The 20,429-nt window shown below is 43.2% G+C and overlaps 1 long non-coding RNA gene across 1 annotated transcript in view; it reads right to left on the bottom strand.

Annotated features, from left to right (window-relative positions):
- LOC140678756 (uncharacterized) overlaps nt 1-20,429 on the bottom strand; it is a 48,123-nt gene that overhangs the window by 6,234 nt on the left and 21,460 nt on the right. Inside the window, exon 2 of the long non-coding RNA XR_012050380.1 lies at nt 892-966. This is a non-coding gene — a long non-coding RNA (uncharacterized lncRNA). The remainder of the gene's footprint in view (nt 1-891; nt 967-20,429) is intronic.

Below are 20,429 nucleotides of genomic sequence, written 5' to 3'. Positions count from 1 at the left end.
ACCTATGGTGAAATTAGATAATCTCCCACGGCACACTGGTTGAAAAACACTGCATTAATGGACATGCAAAGTGTTAATGTGCCAGATTGTAGCCAAAGGCCAATTTTTCAGGCACTTTTTTTTTGCTGTTTTTATCTGCCACATCCGTCCGTGAAAATAATGCATACATTAAACCGGTTCCTGGTGGAAAAAAAGATTGGGGAACACTGATGTACAGAATATCAGAAGCATTTATTATCAGAAGCATTTATTATTTTATTTCATGTTGGCGTATGTTACTGTTTACCTTTCATGTCAGCGTATGTTACTGTTTACCTTTCATGTTAGCGTATTTTACTGTTTACCTTTACCTGAGTTTTTGCCTCAGGCTTCATGTGCGCTTCTCAGCGGCTCGCTTCTTTGTATTTTGCCTCGTTTATGTCAAGGGATGACAAACGGTGCGTCGTGAAAGACGCCGGAGTTTGTTGTGATTTAAAGGATGCAGACGAACGAGGTAACAGCGAGTGGTATATAAAAAAAAAGGGGTATTTATTAATTAACAAACAATTATTGTAAGGCAACCGGGAAAAAAAAGAAAACAAAAGAAAACAAACGGCAAAACACTCACAGGAATTGTGTAGCAGATGGCGTCCACAAAGTGTGTGCGTACAAAGGTAGCAAAAGGATCAACTTAAATAATGCTTAAACACAAACAGAAATCAGGTGAGGGGAAAAAGTGCTTGAAGGCATGTGTAAAGCAGTTATGAAAAACCACCCACACAACAGGAAGCGTCACCAAAATAAGAGCGCCGGACAGGAACTAAACACAGAAGAACACTAACAAATCGCAACATAAAGGCACGGCCTGGTGTAACCAGCCGAGACAGTTTAAGGGTTAAAAAGGTTCCTTACCTGCGCTTTGCCTCCTGTTTCTGCATATTGGGATTGGACATGCCAGTTTGTGACCCCGATATCAATACTGGACCCCTGCAATCAGGGGTTATGGTTATTCTGCCTGAACGTTAATGCAGATTTAATCACCACAACTACTCTCTTTTTTGTGGAGCTTGGATGTTGACACCGAGCAGCAGATGCTTCGCCCCGTTCACCTCCTACGTCGCCTCCCCGAGGTGTCGCCGTGTCGCATGAAATAGATCGGCTTTTCGTCTGCAGGATTATGCTCCCCTACGCTCGGCATTTACATCCATCAATCCCCCCACCCCCCGTCATTTAACCGCACCGCCGGCCCACTCAAGACGTCTTAATCCTCTCCTGGGTGGGTTGTTGATGATGACGGCTGCATGCGCTGACTTCTTTTACAGAATGTAGAGTCTGCCGTAGGGCAGATGAGGATGTTTCACAGGTGGGTGCCACAAGGCTTCCCTGAGGTGAGTTGAAGGTGAGAAAAAAGCTGCTGCGTGACATGAAATTTAAAAAATATCGTCTATTTTTGGCTCACAGACAGTTGATTTTAGGTTTCTTTCGATTTTAGGAGCAAATTCTTTGCTATACAGTTCTGAAACCAAGCGGGGGTTTATATGACGGATGGCTGCTGTGGAGGATGCATATATGTTTAAAGGCCTACTGAAATGCGATTTTCTTATTTAAACGGGGATAGCAGGTCCATTCTATGTGTCATACTTGATCATTTCGTGATATTGCCATATTTTTGCTGAAAGGATTTAGTAGAGAACATCGACGATAAAGTTCGCAACTTTTAGTCGCTGATAAAAAAGCCTTGCCTGTACCGGAAGTAGCAGACGAGTAGCGTGACGTCACAGGTTGTGGAGCTCCTCACATCTGCACATTGTTTACAATCATGGCCACCAGCAGCTAGAGCGATTCGGACCGAGAAAGCGACGATTTCCCCATTAATTTGAGCGAGGATGAAAGATTCGTGGATGAGGAAAGTGAGAGTGAAGGACTAGAGGGCAGTGGGAGCGATTCAGATAGAGAAAATGCTGTGAGAGGCGGGTGGGACCTGATATTCAGCTGGGAATGACTAAAACAGTAAATAAACACAAGACATATATATACTCTATTAGCCACAACACAACCAGGCTTATATTTAATATGCCACAAATTAATCCCGCATAACAAACACCTCCCCCCGCCCGTCCATATAACCCGCCAATACAACTCAAACACCTGCACAACACACTCAATCCCACAGCCCAAAGTACCGTTCACCTCCCCAAAGTTCATACAGCACATATATTTCCCCAAAGTCCCCAAAGTTACGTACGTGACATGCACATAGCGGCACGCGCGTACGGGCAAGCGATCAAATGTTTGGAAGCCGTAGCTGCATGCGTACTCACGGTAAAGCGTCTACGCATCCAACTCAAAGTCCTCCTGGTAAGAGTCTCTGTTGTCCCAGTTCTCCACAGGCCAATGGTAAAGCTTGACTGTCATCTTCCGGGAATGTAAACAATGAAACACCGGCTGTGTTATCCAGCACAACAGTCAAGGGGTGCATTCTACGCTGGGGGTGCGTTATCCGGCACAACACCTGCCGCAATACACCGCTTCCCACCTACAGCTTTCTTCTTTGCTGTCTCCATTGTTCATTGAACAAATTGCAAAAGATTCACCAACACAGATGTCCAGAATACTGTGGAATTTTGCGATGAAAACAGACGACTTAATAGCTGGCCACCATGCTGTCCCAAAATGTCCTCTACAACCCGTGACGTCACGTGCAGGCGTCATCATACCGAGACATTTTCAGCAGGATATTTTGCGCAAAATTTAAAATTGCACTTTATTAAGCTAACCCGGCCGTATTGGCATGTGTTGCAATGTTAAGATTTCATCATTGATATATAAACTATCAGACTATCGTGGTCAGTAGTACTGGGTTTCAGTAGGCCTTTAATAGTTATTTCTCTATTCATAGCCATGTTTGAACAGCTAGTACTTTTCCTTTGTATATTCTACCAGTCTCTCTTTGTCTTCAGATTGTCGGTTTAGTGTCTTAACCCTTGGAATGTGAAATAAAACACCCACTCTTTCCTTATCAGTGTTGCGAGGGGGAGAGATGGCGGTTTTCTTTGTGTGCAAAAGAGTTGGCTTTTCCATTGGAATGCCAGATCAACGAGAGTAGCCGATATGAATGTATTGGTTAAGTTGACCTCCTAAAGCTTGAGTAAAACTTGAAAATATTCCAATTCTGTCTTGATGGTCCTTCTTACTCAGCATATATGTCATCGAAAGAATTTGGGATTGACCAGTAATTTAGATTCCCTGGGAGGAAGAGCTGGTCTGACGCAACACTGCACAGGAAGTACCGTATTTTCCGGACTATACAGGTAAAAGCCAGTAAATTAGAATATTTTGAAAAACTTGATTTATTTCAGTAATTGCATTCAAAAGGTGTAACTTGTACATTATATTTATTCATTGCACACAGACTGATGCATTCAAATGTTTATTTCATTTCATTTTGATGATTTGAAGTGGCAACAAATGAAAATCCAAAATTCCGTGTGTCACAAAATTAGAATATTGTGTAAGGCTAATACAAAAAAGGGATTTTTAGAAATGTTGGCCAACTGAAAAGTATGAAAATGAAAAATATGAGCATGTACAATACTCAATACTTGGTTGGAGCTCCTTTTGCCTCAATTACTGCGTTAATGCGGCGTGGCATGGAGTCGATGAGTTTCTGGCACTGCTCAGGTGTTATGAGAGCCCAGGTTGCTCTGATAGTGGCCTTCAACTCTTCTGCGTTTTTGGGTCTGGCATTCTGCATCTTCCTTTTCACAATACCCCACAGATTTTCTATGGGGCTAAGGTCAGGGGAGTTGGCGGGCCAATTTAGAACAGAAATACCGTGGTCCGTAAACCAGGCACGGGTAGATTTTGCGCTGTGTGCAGGCGCCAAGTCCTGTTGGAACTTGAAATCTCCATCTCCATAGAGCAGGTCAGCAGCAGGAAGCATGAAGTGCTCTAAAACTTGCTGGTAGACGGCTGCGTTGACCCTGGATCTCAGGAAACAGAGTGGACCGACACCAGCAGATGACATGGCATCCCAAACCATCACCCAACCATGCAAATTTTGCATTTCCTTTGGAAATCGAGGTCCCAGAGTCTGGAGGAAGACAGGAGAGGCACAGGATCCACGTTGCCTGAAGTCTAGTGTAAAGTTTCCACCATCAGTGATGTTGGGGTGCCATGTCATCTGCTGGTGTCGGGCCACTCTGTTTCCTGAGATCCAGGGTCAACGCAGCCGTCTACCAGCAAGTTTTAGAGCACTTCATGTTTCCTGCTGCTGACCTGCTCTATGGAGATGGAGATTTCAAGTTCCAACAGGACTTGGCGCCTGCACACAGCGCAAAATCTACCCGTGCCTGGTTTACGGACCATGGTATTTCTGTTCTAAATTGGCCCGCCAACTCCCCTGACCTTAGCCCCATAGAAAATCTGTGGGGTATTGTGAAAAGGAAGATGCAGAATGCCAGACCCAAAAACGCAGAAGAGTTGAAGGCCACTATCAGAGCAACCTGGGCTCTCATAACACCTGAGCAGTGCCAGAAACTCATCGACTCCATGCCACGCCGCATTAACGCAGTAATTGAGGCAAAAGGAGCTCCAACCAAGTATTGAGTATTGTACATGCTCATATTTTTCATTTTCATACTTTTCAGTTGGCCAACATTTCTAAAAATCCCTTTTTTGTATTAGCCTTAAGTAATATTCTAATTTTGTGACACACGGAATTTTGGATTTTCATTTGTTGCCACTTCAAATCATCAAAATTAAATGAAATAAACATCTGAATGCATCAGTCTGTGTGCAATGAATAAATATAATGTACAAGTTACACCTTTTGAATGCAATTACTGAAATAAATCAAGTTTTTCAAAATATTCTAATTTACTGGCTTTTACCTGTATATAAGTAAGAACTTTACACTACTTTATAGTAGAAATGGCAACAGCGGAGGATGAATGTCCCATAACAAGAAGATAGAGAAAAAGAAGAAGCTTATCAACTACGGCGTTGGTATGGACTACAAAGGCGGACACGCGCAATTTTTCAGGATTTATGCAGATCCCAAATACAGATCAGCAGGTACCAGAAGGTAAGAAAAGTTATTTTTGCATAATATTGCGAAACAAAACGCCATATAATATGTCTTACCTTATACACACACCATAGTAATACTCATATGTTTAATGCGCCGACAATCCTTCAAGCGGTGCGGCTTCATAGCTTACCAAAGTCGTACTACAACATTTTGGTCGATTTTTGAGCGCCGTGTGTAATGTTCATATGTTCAATGGAACATTTAAAATAGAGATGTCCGATAATGGCTTTTTTGCCGATATTCCAATTTTGTCGAACTCTTAATTACCAATCCCGATATCAACCGATACCGATATTTACAGTCGTGGAATTAACACATTATTATGCCTAATTTTGTTGTGATGCCCCGCTGGATGCATAAAACAATGTAACAAGGTTTTCCAAAATAAATCAACTCAAGTTATGGAAAAAAAATGCCAACATGGCACTGCCATATTTATTATTGAAGTCACAAAGTGCATTATTTTTTTTAACATGCCTCAAAACAGCAGCTTGGAATTTGGGACATGCTCTCCCTGAGAGAGCATGAGGAGGTTGAGGTGGGCGGGATTGAGGTGGGGGCAGGGTTGGGGGGCGGGTAGGGGGTAGCGGGGGGTGTATATTGTAGCGTCCCGGAAGAGTTAGTGCTGCAAGGGGTTCTGGGTGTTTGTTCTGTTGTGTTTATGTTGTGTTACGGTGCGGATGTTCTCCCAAAATGTGTTTATTATTCTTGTTTGGTGTGGGTTTACAGTGTGGCGCATATTTGTAACAGTGTTAAAGTTGTTTTTACGGCCACCCTCTGTGTGACCTGTGTGGCTTTTGACCAAGTATGCGTTGCATTCACTTGTGTGTGAGAAAATCTGTAGATATTGTGTGATTGGGCCGGCATGTAAAGGCAGTGGCTTTAAGGTTTATTGGCGCTCTGTACTTCTCCCTACGTCCGTGTAGCATTACGTACAGCGGCGTTTTAAAAAGTTATATATTTAACTTTTTGAAACCAGTACCGATAATTTCCGATATTACATTTTAAAGCATTTATCGACCGATAGTCCGATATTATCGGACATCTCTAATTTAAAATGTTGGTGTTGTTTACTTGGGTCATATTGCCATCATAGTGTAGTCTACAATTATCTCTTATGTCTGACTGCCATCTACTGGTCACACTTGTCATTACACCATGCACCAAATAAAATAGCTTCGAGGTGGGTAAGCTGAACCAAACATATTCCTTACATTAGACGCACCGGGTTATAAGGCGCACGTTGAGTTTTTTGAGGGAAAAAAATGATTTTAAGTGCGCCTTACAGGTAAAAGCCAGTAAATTAGAATATTTTGAAAAACTTGATTTATTTCAGTAATTGCATTCAAAAGGTGTAACTTGTACATTATATTTATTCATTGCACACAGACTGATGCATTCAAATGTTTATTTCATTTAATTTTGATGATTTGAAGTGGCAACAAATGAAAATCCAAAATTCCGTGTGTCACAAAATTAGAATATTACTTAAGGCTAATACAAAAAAGGGATTTTTAGAAATGTTGGCCAACTGAAAAGTATGAAAATGAAAAATATGAGCATGTACAATACTCAATACTTGGTTGGAGCTCCTTTTGCCTCAATTACTGCGTTAATGCGGCGTGGCATGGAGTCGATGAGTTTCTGGTACTGCTCAGGTGTTATGAGAGCCCAGGTTGCTCTGATAGTGGCCTTCAACTCTTCTGCGTTTTTGGGTCTGGCATTCTGCATCTTCCTTTTCACAATACCCCACAGATTTTCTATGGGGCTAAGGTCAGGGGAGTTGGCGGGCCAATTTAGAACAGAAATACCATGGTCCGTAAACCAGGCACGGGTAGATTTTGCGCTGTGTGCAGGCGCCAAGTCCTGTTGGAACTTGAAATCTCCATCTCCATAGAGCAGGTCAGCAGCAGGAAGCATGAAGTGCTCTAAAACTTGCTGGTAGACGGCTGCGTTGACCCTGGATCTCAGGAAACAGAGTGGACCGACACCAGCAGATGACATGGCACCCCAAACCATCACTGATGGTGGAAACTTTACACTAGACTTCAGGCAACGTGGATCCTGTGCCTCTCCTGTCTTCCTCCAGACTCTGGGACCTCGATTTCCAAAGGAAATGCAAAATTTGCATGGTTGGGTGATGGTTTGGGGTGCCATGTCATCTGCTGGTGTCGGTCCACTCTGTTTCCTGAGATCCAGGGTCAACGCAGCCGTCTACCAGCAAGTTTTAGAGCACTTCATGCTTCCTGCTGCTGACCTGCTCTATGGAGATGGAGATTTCAAGTTCCAACAGGACTTGGCGCCTGCACACAGCGCAAAATCTACCCGTGCCTGGTTTACGGACCATGGTATTTCTGTTCTAAATTGGCCCGCCAACTCCCCTGACCTTAGCCCCATAGAAAATCTGTGGGGTATTGTGAAAAGGAAGATGCAGAATGCCAGACCCAAAAACGCAGAAGAGTTGAAGGCCACTATCAGAGCAACCTGGGCTCTCATAACACCTGAGCAGTGCCAGAAACTCATCGACTCCATGCCACGCCGCATTAACGCAGTAATTGAGGCAAAAGGAGCTCCAACCAAGTATTGAGTATTGTACATGCTCATATTTTTCATTTTCATACTTTTCAGTTGGCCAACATTTCTAAAAATCCCTTTTTTGTATTAGCCTTAAGTAATATTCTAATTTTGTGACACACGGAATTTTGGATTTTCATTTGTTGCCACTTCAAATCATCAAAATGAAATGAAATAAACATTTGAATGCATCAGTCTGTGTGCAATGAATAAATATAATGTACAAGTTACACCTTTTGAATGCAATTACTGAAATAAATCAAGTTTTTCAAAATATTCTAATTTACTGGCTTTTACCTGTATGTCAGTAAACTTGCCATGAAAGCGCTAAAACATACCGGTGTAGTGAGTTTACATTATTCACCTGACGAACTTTAGTTATTAGAGTTCCGGTCGGACAGTTTTTCATGGGACACATTTCCGGCCTTGTTGTTTCCGGATGAGGAGATGCCGCTCAGTTATTGATTTAAGTAAAGTCTGAATGTCAATAAAACGGTTATCCATTATAGTGGTGCTCATAAATATGGAGGCAATTGAGTAATCCCTGCTGAGGGTGTAAAAGCACGACAGCCGAGAACGACGAGGGAGATGGAGTTGGAGAGCAAGCAGTGGATGCAGAGCGGAAGCGACCGAGAGCGAGACGCAGAAGACGCGGCCGGCTAAAAAGGGACCGGGAGAACGAGCAGTGGAAGAGGAAGGAGCTGGAAAGCGATGCGACCTGAGACTTGAGGTTTTATTGAAAAATAAAATAAAGTCAACCATGCTCGAAGCAATGTCCTTCCTTGATGGTCCTGAGAACCCGCACGACGGCGTGAGTCGGTCACAGTGTCGTTCAAACCCCGTACAGTAGATGGCATCTCAACTCTGTTTCTTTAAGGGTAACTGCGCTTTTAAGGGGAATTTTTGCATCATTCACAATCATTATGTAAGACAAGAAAACCTTTGTTTTTCTTTGTTGAAAGCAATCTAGGTCGTAAAATTTGGCGGGTAACAATGCAGCTATTGGGAGTACTGTGTTGCACCCAGAAAGCCCTCGAAAAAAACACCAACATCCATCCATCCATCCATCTTCTTCCGCTTATCCGAGGTCGGGTCGCGGGGGCAGCAGCCTAAGCAGGGAAGCCCAGACTTCCCTCTCCCCAGCCACTTCGTCCAGCTCCTCCCGGGGGATCCCGAGGCGTTCCCAGGCCAGCCGGGAGAGATAGTCTTTCCAACGTGTCCTGGGTCTTCCCCGTGGCCTCCTACCGGTCGGACGTGCCCTAAACACCTCCCTAGGGAGGCGCTCGGGTGGCATCCTGACCAGATGCCCGAACCACCACATCTGGCTCCTCTCCATGTGGAGGAGCAGCGGCTTTACTTTGAGCTCCCCCTGGATGACAGAGCTTCTCACCCTATCTCTAAGGGAGAGCCCCGCCACCCGGCCGCTTGTACTCGTGATCTTGTCCTTTCGGTCATAACCCAAAGCTCATGACCATAGGTGAGGATGGGAACGTAGATCGACCGGTAAATTGAGAGCTTTGCCTTCCGACTCAGCTCTTTCTTCACCACAACAGACCGATACAGCGTCCGCATTACTGAAGACGCCGCACCGATCCGCCTGTCGATCTCACGATCCACTCTTCCCCCACTCGTGAACAAGACCCCGAGGTACTTGAACTCCTCCACTTGGGGCAAGATCTCCTCCCCAACCCGGAGATGGCACTCCACCCTTTTCCGGACGAGAACCATGGACTCGGATTTGAAGGTGCTGATTCTCATCCCAGTCGCTTCACACTCAGCTGCGAACCGATCCAGTGAGAGCTGAAGATCCTGGCCAGATGAAGCCATCAGGACCACATCATCTGCAAAAAGCAGAGACCTAATCCTGCAGCCACCAAACCTGATCCCCTCAACGCCTTGACTGTGCCTAGAAATTCTGTCCATGAAAGTTATGAACAGAACCGGTGACAAAGGGCAGCCTTGGCGGAGTCCAACCCTCACTGGAAACGTGTCCGACTTACTGCCGGCAATGCGGACCAAGCTCTGACACGATCATACAGGGAGCGGACCGCCACAATCAGACAGTCCGAAACCCCATACTCTCTGAGCACTCCCCACAGGACTTCCCGAGGGACACGGTCGAATGCCTTCTCCAAGTCCACAAAGCACATGTAGACTGGTTGGGCAAACTCCCATGCACCCTCAAGGACCCTGCCGAGAGTATAGAGCTGGTCCACAGTTCCATGACCAGGACGAAAACACCAACAATACTCCATTAACATCTTGAGACCTGAAGTATTAGCAATATTGTAATTAGAATCACTAACACAGACAAACTACATTTAGTGGCACCGTGATCACAGAGAGCTAACTAGATCCATGCTGCTATATTGACATATTGAACAGGTGAGCTGCTGCATTGCCTCTGAGCTGGTGAAAGTTAGATCTCGATTATAAATCATGCCTCTCACCTGGATAGTACTACTTTTAGTTTGTTCTGTGTTGTGTTTGTGTCTCCTCTCAATTGCTCTGTTTATTGCAGTTCTGAGTGTTGCTGGGTCGGGTTTGGTTTTGGAATTGGATTGCATTGTTATGGTATTGCTGTGTATTGTTTTGATTGATTAATAAAAAGAATTAAAAAATAAATAAATTAAAATAAATAAATCGATTTTTAAAAAATGAGAATCGATTCTGAATCGCACAATGTGAGAATCGCGATTCGAATTCGAATCGATTTTTTCCCACACCCCTAATATATATTATATATATACATACATATATATATATACATATATATACACCATATACATACATTATATATATATATATATTTATATATACATATATATACATATACACATGAGGGAAAAACACAGTACTTCAAGGTCATAGAACATGGGTGTCAAACTCTGGCCCGCGGGCAAAATTTGGCCCGCCGTGTAATTTCACTTGGCCCTTGAGGCGATATCAAATTAACACTAGAGCTGGCCCGCCGATTATATACACATTTCGGGAGAACATCCGCACCGTAACACAACATAAACACAACAGAACAAATACCCAGAATCCTTTGCAGCACTAACTCTTCCGGGACGCTACAAGGTGTGTGTGTGTGTGTGTGTGTGGGAGGGGGCGTATTTTGTAGCGTCCCGGAAGAGTTAGTGCTGCAAAGGGTTCTGGGTATTTGTTCTGTCATGTTTATGGTGTCTTACGGTGCGGATGTTCTCCCGAAATGTGTTTGTCTTTCTTGTTTGGTGTGGATTCACAGCGTGGCGTATATTTCTAACAGTGTTAAAGTTGTTTATACGGCCACCCTCAGTGTAACCTGTATCGCCGTTGATCAAGTGTGCTTTGCATTCACGTGTGTGTGCGTACAGAAGCCGCACATATCTTGTGACTGGGCCGGCACGTTGTTAGAATGGAAGAAAAAGCTGACGTGACGACAACTCGTAGAGGACGTTAAAGGTAGTGCCTTTAAGGCACGCCCCCAAGACTGTGGTCCGGGTGGACTACGAGATATAATGAAGGTTGCCTCAGCTCAAAGCCTGAGCCCCGACATTAATGAACTAGCATCCAAGAAAAGATGGCAGGTATCTGGCTTGGGCACATCAGATTAGATCAGTGTGTTGCAAACTGAGCAGTTTAAAGTCCTGAATGGTTGGTTTATTTTATTTTCAAATTTATTAGCCTGTGGAAAAAGTTAATGTTGATATTTACCTCAGAAGGCTGCAAATAGAAAAGAGGCATTCAATTTTTATTTAAATTGTATTTGAGATGCCATTGATATTTTTTTATTATTAGGGACCGAGTCCCTTTGGGACAGAGGACCCTATTGAATTTCTAGCGTTTTATTATTATAACGCCGCCTCTTTGAGCTGTAATTTGACCCCCTTAACATGCTTCAAAACTCACCAAATTGGACACACACATCAGGACTGGCGAAAATTGCGATCTAATCAAAAAACCAAACCCCAAAACTCAAAATTGCGCTCTTGTGCCCTCTAGGAAGAAAACACAGACAAAACTGCCTCTAACTCCCAGTAAGAATGTCGTAGAGACATGAAACAAAAACCTCTATGTAGGTCTCACTTAGACCTACATTTCATATATTGACAACCCCCAGCAAAAATCAACAGGAAGTTTGCAATTGCCCCTTCAAAACAAAAGTTGTGTAAAAACAGTCACCTTTTTTCAAACATTATCTCCTCTGAGCGCGTTTGTCGTGTCGGCTTCAAATTAGCACAGGAGAGAGATTGAACCCTTCTGATTAAAAGTTGATGAAAGAGTTTTAATTACTGCTCCGGTTTGGAATTTATGAGCCCTCAAAGTAGGTCCCGTCCATCGCTGCTTGCAGCTTTAATTATTATTTGAAACTCGATTTTGCATGTCACTATAAAGTTATATAAGCCTTGCTTGTTCAATATTCAATGCAAATTTAGTTTGGGTCCCTATTCAAAGGTTAATTTGTTCAACCTTGGCCCACGGCATTGTTCAGTTTTACATTTTGGCCCACTCTGTATTTGAGTTTGACACCCCTGTCGTAGAAGGATCAACACAGAGACAAACACTTGCGTTCATGTCAACTGAGCACCGCCGTCATTCGGACCACATTTTTGGAAAAGGCGTTTGCTTATTTACGACCGCCTCAACTGAGCGTGACCTCGACCGAGCGTCACCTTCTTGACTCGGCAGAAAGGCGAAGAGCGCTGTGATTTACAAAGAGATTCCTAAAGGCTCGCTACAACCCGGAACTTTGGGGCCCGTCCTTCGGGAGAAACGACGCATTCCCGAGCGCCGCCATCGCGCAAACAAATCTACACGCCTGACCACAAAAGAGTCCACCATGGAAACTTGTCGTCGCTCTTCCCCAGTGGACGTGGCTGGATGTGAGCGTAAACATCTTTAATTAACCCTCTGGCATCAGGAGAGGACAGCAATCAGGAGACAGTAACTCATCCAAGCGGGTGACATGACTCATAGGACCGCCATTTCATTCTGGAGACAAAGACAATTAGGCTTCCCAAAAGACGCCCCATCAGGAGATGTCTGATAATGACCATGCCCGGAGACCCGGCGGGCCCCGCCTCCGACCGCCGCGCTTACATAACGCCTCGTTATTAGTCATGTTCCAGCAGGCCACATGTTCCGCTAATTGACAGTAATGGCGGCTATCGGCACCGAGTGGAAAAGCTGTGGAAAGTCGCACACATGGTTTTGCTTTGCCTCTTTTTCTCTCTCGCTTTTCCATTTCCAACTGACGTCCCCGCGGAACGGCGGCCGACCTTTTAGCATCGGAGTCGCGTCCCGCCCTGCCGGCTGTCACTCCCGCGCAGGCCCGGTGTTGTGCCGGAAAACGCACCCCTGCCATAATATGCACCCCCTGACGCGGGAGCGCGCTTACGTCACTCGGTTGCGTCACTCGTCTTGAAAAGTATATCTAAACTCGGCTGTTGGCTGAAATCGCCTCTTTTAAATCGCCTCTTTCGGCATAAAAAAGTACATAAAGTGAAATAATCCAAGTTTTCTTTACTTGTGCTTTACTTGTGGATGAATTAAAAATTGTGAGCCTTAATGATTTCGCCGTCATTCAAGTGGCTGAAATCGCCTCTTTCGGCATAATAAAGTACACAAAGTGAAATTATCCTTACTTGTGGATGGATTCCAAATTGTGAGCATTTAATGATTTCGCCGTCATTAGATCAGATAAGGCGAAAACAATAACCAATTAATATTGGAATATTTGCTGTCCCGAAAATGTAGTATTGTCTAATTGACAGCTATACTGTAAAGAATATGTACACCAAAGTAAACCTCTATATGTACTTTTTTAGAGACATCAAGGAGAACGAATGTTTGCTGCTTCATTCGACGTGTTGTCGTGATCCAATACTCGTATTTTAAAAATATGACATTTTCTTTAACTTTAAGGAGCTCATGGGTGGATGGATGAATAAATAAATAAATGCATCTGATATCTACCTTTGATTTGGTTTTAAGAAGTTTCAAATTGAACATTCACAAATAACGTTACCAAAAGTACCCGAAGTACCAGAGGCGGAGTTATGGGGGGGTACATTACCCACCTGCCACAGAATGCACCCCCCATCTATCTCTGGCTAGGAAGGTCCTAGAGACATGAAACTTACCCTGGTTACTCATCATAGCCCCCCCGGTATACACTGAAAACCATGTGATGATCAGACTACCAGAAGTGGAGTTATGGGGGGTGCATTACCCACCTGCCACAGAATGCACCCCCCATCTATCTCTGGCTAGGAAGGTCCTAGAGACATGAAACTTACCCTGGTTACTCATCATAGCCCCCGCAGTATACATTGAAAACCATGTGAAAATTGGACTACCAAAAGTGGAGTTATGGGGGGGTGCATTACCCACCTGCCACAGAATGCACCCCCCATCTATCTCTGGCTAGGAAGGTCCTGGAGACATGAAACTCACCCTGGTTACTCATCATAGCCCCCGCAGTATACATTGAAAACCATGTGAAAATTGGACTACCAGAAGTGGAGTTATAGGGGGGTGCATTACCCACCTGCCATAGAATGCACCCCCCATCTATCTCTGGTTAGGAAGGTCATAGAGACATGAAACTCACCCTGGTTACTCATCATAGCCCCCCGGGTATACCTCCTCTTCTTTTCTCTTTTTTCTTCCCTGGGCACTTGACAGTTTTGGCCGTTTTGACATCTTGTGTTGATTTTTTGATGTGGTGACGTCCAAAAAGAGTCATGATACGGGAAGGGAGGGGGCGCACCGTGCGGGGGGGGGGGGGGGGGGGGGGGGCGGAATGTTGTAACAAATAATATTTCTATTAAATAGGCTTTACTTTGCATTTTAATTAACGTGGGATTATTTTTTGTATATAGAAATATTGGTACCAACATTTTTTTTTTCTTTTTCCCCCCCAACATTTGTGGCACTGGCGTGGCGCCCCCTGATGGACGTCGCCCAACCAAAGTGATGATCAAATAGTTGGGTGAGCTGACGACTAGATGGGTGAGTTGATAATTATTTAGTCAACCAAAGTGATGATCATATAGATGGGTGAGTTGATGACTAGACGGGTGTGTTGATAATGAATTAGTCAACCAAAGTGATGATGATATAGTTGGGTGAGCTGACGACTAGACGGGTGAGTTGATAATTAGTCAACCAAAGTGATGATCATATAGTTGGGTGAGCTGACGACTAGACTGGTGTGTTGATAATTAATTAGTCAACCAAAGTGATTATCATGTAGTTGGGTGAGCTGACGACTAGACGGGTGAGTTAATAATTAATTAGTCAACCAAAGTGATGATCATATAGTTGGGTGAGCTGATGACTAGACGGGTGAGTTGATAATTAGTCAACCAAAATGATGATCATATAGTTGGGTGAGCTGACGACTAGACGGTTGTGTTGATAATTAGTCAACCAAAGTGATGATCATATAGTTGGGTGAGCTGACGACTAGACGGGTGAGTTAATAATTCATTAGTCAACCAAAGTGATGATCATATAGTTGGGTGAGCTGACGACTAGACGGGTGAGTTGATAATTATTTAGTCAACCAAAGTGATGATCATATAGATGGGTGAGTTGATGACTAGACGGGTGTGTTGATAATTAATTAGTCAACCAAAGTGATGATGATATAGTTGGGTGAGCTGACGACTAGACGGGTGAGTTGATAATTAGTGAACCAAAGTGATGATCATATAGTTGGGCGAGCTGACGACTAGACTGGTGTGTTGATAATTAATTAGTCAACCAAAGTGATGATCATGTAGTTGGGTGAGCTGACGACTAGACGGGTGAGTTAATAATTAATTAGTCAACCAAAGTGATGATCATATAGTTGGGTGAGCTGATGACTAGACGGGTGAGTTGATAATTAGTCAACCAAAATGATGATCATATAGTTGGGTGAGCTGACGACTAGACGGTTGTGTTGATAATTAGTCAACCAAAGTGATGATCATATAGTTGGGTGAGCTGACGACTAGACGGGTGAGTTAATAATTCATTAGTCAACCAAAGTGATGATCATATAGTTGGGTGAGCTGACGACTAGACGGGTGAGTTGATAATTATTTAGTCAACCAAAGTGATGATCATATAGATGGGTGAGTTGATGACTAGACGGGTGTGTTGATAATTAATTAGTCAACCAAAGTGATGATGATATAGTTGGGTGAGCTGACGACTAGACGGGTGAGTTGATAATTAGTGAACCAAAGTGATGATCATATAGTTGGGCGAGCTGACGACTAGACTGGTGTGTTGATAATTAATTAGTCAACCAAAGTGATGATCATGTAGTTGGGTGAGCTGACGACTAGACGGGTGAGTTAATAATTAATTAGTCAACCAAAGTGATGATCATATAGTTGGGTGAGCTGATGACTAGACGGGTGAGTTGATAATTAGTCAACCAAAATGATGATCATATAGTTGGGTGAGCTGACGACTAGACGGTTGTGTTGATAATTAGTCAACCAAAGTGATGATCATATAGTTGGGTGAGCTGACGACTAGACGGGTGAGTTAATAATTCATTAGTCAACCAAAGTGATGATCATATAGTTGGGTGAGCTGACGACTAGACGGGTGAGTTGATAATTAATTAGTCAACCAAAGTGATGATCATATAGTTGGGTGAACTGATGACTAGACGGGTGTGTTGATAATTAATTAGTCAACCAAAGTGATGATGATATAGTTGGGCTAGCTGACGACTAGACGGGTGAGTTGATAATTAGTCAACCAAAGTGATGATCATATAGTTGGGTGAGCTGACGACTAGACGGGTGAGTTAATAATTAATTAGTCAACCAAAGTGATGATCATATAGTTGGGTGAGCTGATGACTAGACGGGTGAGTTGATAATTAGTCAACCAAAGTGATGATCATATAGTTGGGTGAGCTGACGACTAGACGGGTGAGTGGATAATTAGTCAACCAAAGTGATGATCATATACTTGGGTGAGCTGATGACTAGACGGGTGAGTTGATAATTAGTCAACCAAAATAATGATCATAAAGTTGGGTGAGCTGACGACTAGACGGGTGTGTTGATAATTAATTAGTCAACCAAAGTGATTATCATATAGTTGGGTGAGCTGACGACTAGACGGGTGAGTTAATAATTAATTAGTCAACCAAAGTGATGATCATATAATTGGGTGAGCTGATGACTAGACGGGTGAGTTGATAATTATTTAGTCGATCAAAGTGATGATCATATAGATGGGTGAGTTGATGACTAGACGGGTGTGTTGATAATTAATTAGTCAACCAAAGTGATGATCGTATAATTGGGTGAGCTGACGACTAGACGGGTGAGTTGATAATTAGTCAACCAAAGTGATGATCATATAGTTGGGTGAGCTGACGACTAGACGGGTGAGTTAATAATTCATTAGTCAACCAAAGTGATGATCATATAGTTGGGTGAGCTGACGACTAGACGGGTGAGTTAATAATTCATTAGTCAACCAAAGTGATGATCATATAGTTGGGTGAGCTGACGACTAGACGGGTGTGTTGGTAATTAATTAGGCAACCAAAGTGATGATCATATACTTGCAAACGCGGGACTCCCGCGTTTGCACTTGAAAAGCAAAACACCAATCAGCTGGTGGACGTTGTTGGCTCAGGTCACGTCGCATTTCCTGAGCCAGCTTCGATCGCAGTCTGCCGAGCTTGCATTTTTTTCTCCCCACGCAGCTCTTTCTCCGAGGACGGGAGTCCCCCCCCGCCCCCCCTGATGAATGGCGGGGGAACCTCTGACCCCTTTTCGGGAACGGCGCCGCGCACTAAATTTCCTTGTGACGTCCAGAGAACAAGTTCTGAGGCGGTACGAAGGAGACGTCGTTCTTCTCCGCGACTCTGCTCGCCACTTAGCCCGAGAGGACGACACACATGGCGGCCGAGAGGGTGCGTGTCGCGGTCAAACGCTCGCAGGCTTTGAAGGGGCGCCTCTTGATTTAGTGGCTCGAGCCGCTGGGAGTCGAACCTTGAACATCTGATATTTACTGGATGACCTCAAGCTGAAGCTCTCAGAGGCTCCTGGAGGTCATTTAAGGCCACTAAAAGCTGCAACCCCGACACTTCACCAGGAGAATTCTCAACACACCCGTCTAGTCATCAGCTCACCCAACTATATGATCAACATTTTGGTTGACTAATTAATTATCAACTCACCCGTCTAGTCGTCAGCTCACCCAACTATATGATCATCACTTTGGTTGACTAATTATCTATCAACTCACCCGTCGAGTCATCAGTTCACCCAACTATATGATCATCACTTTGGTTGACTAATTAATTATCAACTCACCCGTCGAGTCATCAGTTCACCCAACTATATGATCATCACTTTGGTTGACTAATTAATTATCAACTCACCCGTCTAGTCGTCAGCTCACCCAACTATATGATCATCATTTTGGTTGACTAATTAATTATCAACTCACCCGCCTAGTCGTCAGTTCACCCAACTATATGATCATCACTTTGGTTGACTAATTATCAACTCACCCGTCTAGTCGTCAGCTCACCCAATTATATGTACATCACTTTGGTTGACTAATTAATTATCAACTCACCCGTCTAGTCGTCAGTTCACCCAACTATATGATCATCACTTTAGTTGACTAATTATCAACTCACCCGTCTAGTCGTCAGCTCACCCAACTATATGATAATCACTTTGGTTGACTAATTAATTATCAACACACCTGTCTAGTCATCAGCTCACCCAACTATATGATCATCATTTTGGTTGACTAATTATCAACTCACCCGTCTAGTCGTCAGCTCACCAACTATATGTTTAACACTTTGGTGGACTAATTAATTATCAACACACCCGTCTAGTCGTCAGCTCACCCAACTATATTATCATCACTTTGGTTGACTAATTAATTATCAACTCACCCGTCGAGTCATCAGTTCACCCAACTATATGATAATCACTTTGGTTGACTAATTAATTATCAACTCACCCGTCTAGTCGTCAGCTCACCCAACTATATGATAATCATTTTGGTTGACTAATTAATTATCAACTCACCCGTCTAGTCGTCAGCTAACCCAACTATATGATCATCACTTTGGTTGACTAATTAATTATCAACTCACCCGTCTCGTCGTCAGCTCACCCAACTATATGATCATCACTTTGGTTGACTAATTTATTATCAACTCACCCGTCTAGTCGTCAGCTCACCCAACTATATGATCATCATTTTGGTTGACTAATTATCAACTCACCCATCTAGTCATCAGCTCACCCAACTATATGATCATCATTTTGGTTGACTAATTAATTATCAACTCACCCGTCTAGTCATCAGCTCACCCAACTATGTGATCATCACTTTGGTTTACTAATTCATTATCAATACACCCATCTCGTCGTCAGCTCACCCAACTATATGATCATCACTTTGGTTGACTAATTAATCATCAACTCACCCGTCTAGTCATCAGCTCACCCAACTATATGATCATCACTATGGTTGACTAATTAATTATCAACACATCCGTCTAGTCATCAGCTCACCCAACTATATGATCATCACTTTGGTTGACTAATTTATTATCAACACACCCGTCTAGTCGTCAGCTCACCCAACTATATGATCATCACTTTGGTTGACTAATTAATTATCAACACACCCGTCTAGTCGTCAGCTCACCCAACTATATGATCATCACTTTGGTTGACTAATTTATTATCAACACAGCCGTCTAGTCGTCAGCTCACCCAACTATATGATCATCACTTTGGTTGACTAATTAATTATCAACACACCCGTCTAGTCGTCAGCTCACCCAACTATATGATCATCACTTTGGTTGACTAATTAATTATCAACTCACCCGTCTAGTCGTCAGCTCACCCAACTATATGATCATCACTTTGGTTGACTAATTTATTATCAACTCACCCGTCTAGTCGTCAGCTCACCTAACTATATGATCATCATTTTGGTTGACTAATTAATTATCAACTCACCCATCTAGTCATCAGCTCACCCAACTATATGATTATCACTTTGGTTGACGAATTAATTATCAACTCACCCGTCTAGTCGTCAGCTCACCCAACTATATGATCATCATTTTGGTTGACTAATTAATTATCAACTCACCCGTCTAGTCATCAGCTCACCCAACTATGTGATCATCACTTTGGTTTACTAATTCATTATCAATACACCCATCTCGTCGTCAGCTCACCCAACTATATGATCATCACTTTGGTTGACTAATCATCAACTCACCCGTCTAGTCATCAGCTCACCCAACTATATGATCATCACTATGGTTGACTAATTAATCATCAACACACCCGTCTAGTCATCAGCTCACCCAACTATATGATCATCACTTTGGTTGACTAATTTATTATCAACACACCCGTCTAGTCGTCAGCTCACCCAACTATATGATCATCACTTTGGTTGACTAATTAATTATCAACACACCCATCTAGTCGTCAGCTCACCCAACTATATGATCATCACTTTGGTTGACTAATTAATTATCAACTCACCCGTCTAGTCGTCAGCTCACCCAACTATATGATCATCACTTTGGATGAAAAAATTAATTATCATCTCACCCGTCTAGTCATCAACTCACCCATCTATATGATCATCACTTTGGTTGACTAATTAATTATCAACTCACCCATCTAGTCGTCAGCTCACCCAACTATATGATCATCACTTTGGTTGACTAATTATCAACTCACCCGTCTAGTCATCAGATCACCCAACTATATGATCA

The sequence above is a fragment of the Nerophis lumbriciformis genome, linkage group LG04 (assembly GCF_033978685.3).
Source record: "Nerophis lumbriciformis linkage group LG04, RoL_Nlum_v2.1, whole genome shotgun sequence".
Classification (NCBI taxonomy): domain Eukaryota; kingdom Metazoa; phylum Chordata; class Actinopteri; order Syngnathiformes; family Syngnathidae; genus Nerophis; species Nerophis lumbriciformis.
The sequence above is the reverse complement of the archived record's forward strand: the minus strand, read 5'-3'. Positions and strand labels throughout refer to the sequence as shown.